At 39.9% G+C, this 9,032-nt stretch overlaps 1 long non-coding RNA gene across 1 annotated transcript in view; it reads right to left on the bottom strand.

Annotated features, from left to right (window-relative positions):
* Positions 1–7,146: 7,146 nt before the first annotated feature.
* Positions 7,147–9,032, bottom strand: part of LOC147818645 (uncharacterized) — a 2,228-nt gene continuing 342 nt past the window's right edge. Inside the window, exon 2 of the long non-coding RNA XR_015437797.1 lies at positions 7,147–8,279. This is a non-coding gene — a long non-coding RNA (uncharacterized LOC147818645). The remainder of the gene's footprint in view (positions 8,280–9,032) is intronic.

Raw genomic sequence — 9,032 nt, 5'->3', positions numbered from 1 at the left:
AGTGTACTCAAATTAAAGCTCCACTTTTCCGATCACACAGAGGCCATGGAGTGTGTCCAGGATTGAGAAAGCAAAAAAAAAAAAGAAAAGAGAAATCAGCCTCTTCATCAGGGTCTGACACAGGAAAGGCACATTTACCCAACAGGACAGTTCTCCGGGGCTGATGTCAAACATCTTTTCATTGTTTGGTTTCCATGGCGACGGCAGCCACTGGGCATGAATCAGGAACAGAGGATCCATTTATGGTCCTAATTGATGAGCTATAGATGTGATTAGTGAGAATGAGAGAAACCAAACAGCTTAATAGACGTCTGCCTCCATCCATGTTAATCCATCCACTTTAGCTCTCTGCTGACACAGCAGAGGGGAGCCTCATTGTTTCTAAAAAAGCAACTAGCTTCCTAACAGGGCCAAGGTAAAAAAATAAGTACAGCAGACCATCTGGCAGGAAGGGCATTTCACCTGATTTACAGGCTGTTGTCCACTTTTTCCCCTTTGCCTTCCTCCGTTTCAATCATAGTTTTGCTAAAAATGTTCCTGGTGACCTTTTTGAAATTATCAATTTACAATTGATTTCATTTTACAGATTGTAGAATATTTGTGGTGAGTAATGTTTTCTGTAGTTTTGGTTTTCAACATTGACATTTCTGTGGTTTCCAGCCCTTTGGCCAAATTGGCATTACTCACACACAACAAGAAACAACCAGATATCAATCAGTCGACTTAAAAACAGGACAATGTGTTACAGGAATACATATGCTGATGTTAATAAAAGACAAGAAAATTGTAAAGGAAATGTAAGTTATTATTATCATCATTTCATTGACAAACAAATTCTTTCATTGTGTGACGGGGATGATTGTTCCATTAGAGCTCTGCTGAAACTGTTTTGTGCCTCTGCACTGGAGTCTTGTTTGGCAGCTCAATCAATAAAAATAAAATTGGAGCGCTCGGTGAAATGAGCTTTCTGGCAAGCGCGAGGAACAGTAGAAATATTCAATATAGATGGTGGAGAGGGAAGCACAGCGGTTTGTGCACTTCCTGGTCACACCCTGTAGGATGAAGCTGCCCAGAGGCCTTAAGTTGCTGCTTTAGACGCCATAAAATCCAGAGTGAAAGATGCAGGAACTCGTTTATGCTCCAGCATGAGCTCTGCATTTTGCCGTGTGATGAGAGTACCTCTGTTGCTCTCTCTTGAGCTGTTAAATCCTTGTCTGGTCCAACTAATGTTGGACCATATGGGTAGGTGCTGTGCTATAATTTGATGTGTTGTATTGATTTTTTTTTTTAACAATGCCTTTATTATTGTGGTTTATTGTGTGATTTATTAAAGGAGTTTGTTGCCTTTTTATAAATCATGGAAATTGTTAAAGATTAAACATAGAGAGTATACAGTGAGAGTCTCACAAAATATGATTTATGTAATTAATGCTCCATCACAGCTTAGTCAGGTTAACTTTGATATTTAGGCAGGAATAGCTGCAACCAAGACAATAAAAAAAACCATTTTGCTCTCAATATTTCTAAGTAAGGACAAGAAATGAAATAATCTAATATCTCTGATCTCACTGTGAGTGTGAGCGTGAGTAACATTTGCTGACCACAGGCGAAAGTAACAGCTTTTTCCAGTCAAAATAAAAAGTCAAATACTGACAGGAACAGATGATTTGCATAAACAGGACAGAAAAGTGAACTGGGAAAGGATGAGGAAATTAAAGTGACGGATTTTTTTCTACATGTATAGTATATGTATTGTAATGTGGGTAAACATGTTTTTTATTTGCATGTTGTAGAAAGTCATCTACTTGTATTTGACAGTAAAAGATGAACTTCAATGATGATATTTAGCTTGACCTTTTTTTTTCTGTTAAGTTATTTTCTGGGTGTTTTGGCCTTTATTAGTCTGATAGGACAGAGAGAGATGGACAGGAAAGTCAGGGAAAGAGAGAAAAAATGACACGCAGCAAAGTGCCATGGGTCGGATTCGAACCAATTGCTGGTGAGGTGAGGTGAGGTGAGGTGAGGTGAGGTGAGGTGAGGTGAGGTGAGCGACGGAGGCACCCCAACATTGAGCTTTGACTCGTTCAAGTTCACACTAATGACATGGAAACTGTGCAAATCTTAGAGAGAGGCTTTTGCGAAAATGTAAATTTGTGTAAATTGCCTTGTGCCTTGAGTAAACACTTTAACTCAGAAGGTCCTTTCTTTTGCTTGCGACAGGACTGTAAACAAATTTGGTTTTGAATGATTTGAATGACTTGGTTTCTTTCTTTTAAAACACACCTGGAGCTTTGAGGACACAACACCTTCTCAGGAACTTGCTGTTGTTTCAGTCTTGATCTGATGGGTTTTGAAAAGATTTTGCATTATGTCATCAATTGAATTGTGCACAGTTTATATCAACCATGACACAGCCAGATAGAAACAAGGCTTTTTTTTTAAAGAAAATTCACAAAAGAACGCAATAGCGTTTTATGTAATATATTTGTTTGGTTGTCTTGAGTGTAATATAGTACCACTTTCAAGCAAGTGAACCTTTATAAAGGATTTATAAGCTGTAACTAGTAGCTTTATTAATCATTATCAAATTATTTATGAATGCTGTCTGGATTATTTATAAGCCTTTAATAAGAATATATGTTTTGGCTGCCAGGCTGTGAAAACTTCCTCCGGCAGGTGTTAATTCTCCAGCAGGACACTTGTTTGTTTTGCTCATTCATTCAGGAAAACATTAATATCCAGTTATTAACAGCTTATTTACATGTCTAGCTAATGATGATGGCTTTATCAGAAAGTGTGAACCCTACCAGAAAGTATGAATGGATTACTAACATTTATAACAGCATCCTTAACAAGTAGAGAGGACAAGAAGCCAGAAGGGATTTTTCACAACCTGGCAACCCAAATGATTATCAATGGCTTATAAATTATCTATAAAAGAAGAACTGTGTACTGACTATTAATAACGCCATTATCTACAACCTATATAGCTCCCTTATGTAGTTTGACAGGGTATGCAGTGGCAGGACTCAGTATTTTCACTTAATATGCAAGAACAGCTTGTTTTGAGTCAGCCTGCTGCAGCTGCTACCTGTTGTCTTTTTTCTCTCTACATAGCAAATTAAAGGCAAGTTGTTGTCCTTTGGAAAAGTGACGCGTCGTACAGAACACACTGTGAGAGGAGTGTGCGAGCAGCTGCTGTTAGTTTCTGTTGCTGTTCTGAAGTCAGGGGCTTTAGAGCGTTCCCCTCTATGAATCAGCCAGGGCTCTGAGTGACTTTTGGGCACCGGGCAACAAGCTCAGGGCTGCACAGGTGTGACATTTGAGTGAGGTGTGAAATGGATTATTCATGAGGCTAAAACAAACTCTTGATTAGAGTGGAAGCTAAATTCCACACAGCTGATGACTAGTTACAAAAAGCTGAGTGGATAAGTGGGAAGGAAATAGATTTTTGTGTTATTTACCAGTAAAATATACAGATTAATTCTCTAAAACTTCTCTATTGTTCCTATGGCAACGTTGTAGTAAGCCGTGTCTTACTACAGTAAACTTGAAACAAGTCAGGAGGGCTAATGCTAATGTCAGCTATTAGGCCACCACACAAACATATAAAAATGTACATCTTACTTGTACACACAGAGCAATGGTGACTGTGCGCACGCAAACACAATGAATTAATTATGGCCATGTGATCGCAGCACTTGTTTTTACACAACAAAGAAATGTATGAAAGGCCCTCAAGAGAAGGGTGTCCACATGGGGTTGGGAGTATAGCATTATCTGTGTGTGTGTGTGTGTGTGTGTGTGTGTGTGTGTGTGTGAGAGAGAGAGAGAGAGAGAGAGAGGGGAGACAGAGAGAGAGAGAGACGTTGTCCCTGCGACACCGGCGGCCATCTGAATAATTCATAAAGCCAATCAATGATTAAAGGTCTGTTGGGTGTCACACCTCACATCAGAAGAGAGGTGACTGTGTGTCATTCAGTGTTATAGTATGGATGTAACGTAAACAGCGAGTCAAGATCTAGTAGAGGAGAAAGGAAGTAGAACTCACAGAGGAATAGAAAAACATTCAGCTGAAGTTCCAAGTCAACCTTTACTATTGATCACTGACTATGACATAAAAAATATAACCGGAAGATTTGTTCTGTTTTGTGATTGTAATTTTTTTTAATGTGATTTTTTATAACAAGTCGCTGTAATATGAGCATGAAAGCTTACACAGTTGCTGTCATTGCTAATAGCCTTTGTCTAATGGGTCTTTCCAGGAAAAAAAAAAAAAATCTGGCTCACACAGGAAGTGGTGCCTCTGATGTTACTGGAAGCAGGAGCTCTGGCTTATTCAGAACAGTCAGAAGGGACTGCAGTATATAGATACAACGCACCAACAGACAAAGACGAGCCCTACTGAACTTCATCAGTAAGGAAAAATACACCATCTCTGACTGGTGGTGGGAGGTGCTTAACGTGAGTCAAAACTAATAAGCCAAGAATCTCACGGATCGCCATTTTAGTCACCTTCCAAAAGGCCAGTTCTGAGACCATATTACAAGCAATATTTTGTTTCAAGCAACAGAGGAAAACTAAAGAAACGGGAGCCCATTCTGCATAGGAATGACTCAGCTGTGTACTGTACTGAGATAAGATAACAGTTGGGGGGGAGGTCAGGCGGATGGATACAGTAACTTTTCAGTGAATCAAGTACTATTAAGTTACTAATTCACTCATGAGCCAAAATGCTTAAAGTGTGCAAACAGTGTTCACTGTTCAACAACCTGCATTTAATTGCTACAAACAACCTCTTCACTGAAAAAAAAAGGAAAGCTGCTTTATAAACATTCTCCAATCATCTCTCTAGATTTAAGGCTTAAGACTAGTGCTATCTTTACTAGATTGATCACTGATCGTAAACAGTGTGAAAGTTGATCATGTTATGGTGTTCCCGGTCATTTGGATTCTTTTGAGTTATAGACAATGTGTAGTGCTGAGTCATAACTGATCAAAAGCTTTTGAGCACTTTACATTAACATCAGTAGCCTCCACACAACAATACCCTGTGCTGTTGTTCGTTGTCCTCAGAAGAAGTAGTAATCACTTAATAATAAATAGGCATCTAAACGTGAGTGGCCAAACTTTTCGTGGCTGGGAGCAAAGGGTTATGAGTTCCGTTTAAGTGAATGGTGTGGTCAGCTATAATACTTGTATATTTGTTTTCCACTAAAAGGATTTTTAACTTGGAAAAGGTTTAGTATAGGAGCAGTGCTATTATGTTATGTTCACAGAGGGTTAGACAACAACCAACAATCTAAAGCCTCTGGATGTTATTTTGTCTATTTAGCCCTGAGAATTGCTGCATAATTAGAAATGCATATAGCACACATCTATCCATTTTATACCAAAGAGTGAGTTTCTATACTTGGAAAAAATAGTTTGAGGAAATTGTTTTTTTTTTCTTTTTTTTATAAAGTCATTCCACAGAGAAAGAAATCTGAATTGTAATTTACATTTCATATTGAATGGACTTTAAGTTTATCAGACCTCTCTCAGGACTGGCTGGTGCTCCAGATTCTTCTGGTTGGCAGTGATGCAGGAAAGACTGCTTTTAGATTTTGTGCTCTATATACCTGGAATAAACGGTATGAAAACCTGAGGCGCTGTCGTTTAACTACAGTGGGACAATTTGTACTTCCGATAAAGAACCTGATAACTTTTTCAAGTGGAAAGTTTAATGATGATTGCCATGATGATTGAATGAATTAGATTTGATTGAGGAATCTTTTCAGTGATGTTTGTCTGTAACAGCAGAAGTCGATTTTCAACACCATTTAGGAGGAAAATCTTCAGTCACTTTTGAGGAAGCCACATTTATGCAGTCCCTGCAAACCAGGCTGGTGGAGGACAGCAAATGGATGGATCCGGAAAAAGGGATGTTAAAAGGGAGGGGAGATGGAGTTGTGCGGGGAGAGGTTAATAGTGCAGAGAGGATTGAGAGACAATAGGCTGGACTAATGAGTCATGAGGCTGGCTTTACTGGTGCTGAGGCATTTCCGAGCTGCACGCTACTCACTGCTATCACAGGGCCCACTCATTTAGAGGTATCTTTGATACGTTCGCCTTTGTGGATTGCTTTTTATCAGCTTTGACTGTAGTAACTGCAGAAAAGACACAGATAAATGGAAAATGAGGGCGTGAATTGGAACATATTTGTTCCAAAATGCTACAAATTTCATTGAATGGATTGCACATCCAAAAATTCATCATTAGAAATGTAATAATAGCATTGCTATACTCTTGCCATGACATACATTGTTTTTATACTGGCAGATTACAATATAAAGGATGCTGTTTTTTTACCCAGTGGCACATATTCCATTTTAAGATAAACTTCCCCTCCATTAAGTACATCACAAAGATGTTTCAATGGAAATCCATATTAAATTGAATTGATTTTAGTGCGTGCCTATACAGATATTTTTCCATGCTGTGCAGCTGTTGGAGAATTGAGCACTGGGACATAGACAGGACAAGACAGTGTCGAGACACAGCCAAAAGCCAAACTGGTTTAAACACCTAATCAAATATGACATTGCATTCCCCGAGGGCTCTTTAGACTCATCTTCATTCCTCCAATAACTGAGCGATATATCAAATGATATTCAAACACCTGACGGAAATAACAGGTTTCTACATGCTACCAGCTGCGTCATGGCTTTCGTGCTCCTTCTAGAGTCAAAATGAAGAATCGTAATGATCCAAATGTTGTACACACAAGCCTTGTTTGGACGTTGCACATCACTAGAATACCGAGGTGGGTGCTGTTTTATATCTAGTCAATCAGTGCTGTTCTGGCACTAATCCAGAGGAGATCAGTGGGGGCATCAGGGAATGCTGAGTCCATCTCTGGCCTGTAGCTCAACAGCTGCCTGTCTAGACTGCCTGGCAGCTCAGAAACGATGAATAGAACATCACCACGCCCTATATCAGGATGATTTTATGACTAGAACTCCATGCAAATTTGGAGGAAAGAGGAACAAAATGATCATAGACAAGATGGGGGTAGTAAAATATTGGTCCCGGCTAAGTACCACTTTCACAGCAAATATAAACATGTCTAGGAAAAGTTAGACAGAACGAGAATCAAAGAAACAATTATAGTTGTCATTTTTCATAATTTATTGTACATTTTCATTTCTTCCATTATCTTATACTCAAACTGATAAACATTACAACATTTCCATTTATACAAAATATAAACTATAAGGGGGGGTGGGGGGATATAAATCTAACATCAACCCTTCCCATTAGGTTATACAGACAGTCATTTCCTGGGTCTAACCCATGGATGAAGGGGGGAGGGGGAGTGTCAATCAAACCCTCATTGTAAAAGACCACAACTCTTTAAAAATCACAAGGCAAAACTGACACATGTCCTGTGTGGCAACTTAATTGCTACATACATCTCCATGACATTTCTAATAAAAAGACTGAAGGGCCAAATTATGAAAAACCCAACTAAAAATGTCATCTGGCTCACACCTTTTTTTTTGAAAATCCCCAACTGTATGTGCCAAATTTCACTTTAACAGACAAAAAAACCATTCTGATATTGATTGCCAGGTGGATTTGAAGCCACAAAAAAAAAAGAAAAAAGAATCTCTGTACACTCAAGTGGTCCGCATTTCAATCAAGACATGTGACATGACAACCGCAGCCCTGAGCATCTCCAAAATGTGATGGCGTGACTATGGAAACGCAAGCCAAAAGGGGAAGCCCTGTGCACCGCCATTCCTTTTGATTCCTTGCAAGGGGCTGAAGGAGAGTGAGGGTTGGGGGTTGGGGATCCAGATGAAAGTTAAACCCCCTTTATTAAAAGAAATGTCTTGAATTACACTTTTTATTATTATTTAAGGAGGACGAAGAAGGTTGTGGAGTCCATCCATGTTAGTCTTGTGGTCTCTGTGAGAGAGAGGAGTGAGGCTGGACTGGGTGGGATGATGGGATGGGAGGTGAGGAGGAGTGCTGAGGCAGAGAATAAAACAGGGGTGGGGGTGGGGGGGTGGGGGGCTGTCGGGGTCTGAGCTTCAACAGTAGCGCTGCAGGAGAGAGGCTGCCATGATAGCGGGGATCAGGAAGGAGAGGGTGCCTGCGTGCAGTGAGACGCCTGCTCCGGCGGCGGTGGTGGAGTTGGCCGAACTGCTGTAGGTTCCTGTGGCCATGGTGGTGGTGTTGGGGGTGGAGGTGTCGTTTACCCCCATGGTGGATGTGCTGTTCTGGGAGACCACCTGTTGGAGGAAGAAGAAGAGGATAGATAGATGAGGAGGGTTCTAAAGTATTCTGTACCAAAGCTTCTCCATGGTTACCAGATACTTTAAAAAGCCTGTAAATTGACTGATCAGGTTTCGAAACAAGGGGATAGAATTAAAGAAGCATTATGGCAAAACAGTGGGGATTAATTAAAATGCCAATCAGTGTTTACCAAGTTTTAAATCAGTACCACACTCTTATTTTTAGCTAGTCACCAAGCCAATGTTATGAAGTGTCTAACAACACAGGATGACTGGCTGCTTGGTCAAAACAGACCAGAGACACCTATGTTTCTGCTCCTGCGTGTCAGGTTTCATTTGGCACAACGCACCGAAAAGAAACTTTAGATTCTCTCCAAACCTTTGCTCAGGTAGACAATACACTGCACCTGAATCATTAATTCACTGAGTGTGAGCTAATCAAGAGGTAAAAAGGCACTTAAAAAAATATATATATGTAGGCATATACATAAATATATATATTATGACAGGGAGTGTAACTTAATTAAAAACACACATGTATTTTGAAATCGACTGACTAGAATTCAGGATCATATTAATTTTCCCGAGAGAGCTCCAAGTCTAGCCTGCTGTAATCCAGTCCATCGCACCACCTTATTATTAGCATGTAAGCCCTGTCTGGAAACATCATTAAAGTCAAATAATCCGTCACCACACACTCAATTTCTAGCCATAATGAATAAAGATACCCCCCCACATCACCCCCACCCC

This window comes from Seriola lalandi, unplaced genomic scaffold (genome assembly GCF_002814215.2).
Source record: "Seriola lalandi dorsalis isolate HSWRI2012SDOR001 ecotype SW California unplaced genomic scaffold, Sedor1 jcf7180002054544, whole genome shotgun sequence".
NCBI classification, from domain to species: domain Eukaryota; kingdom Metazoa; phylum Chordata; class Actinopteri; order Carangiformes; family Carangidae; genus Seriola; species Seriola lalandi.
This window is presented reverse-complemented; position numbering and strand designations above follow the sequence as displayed.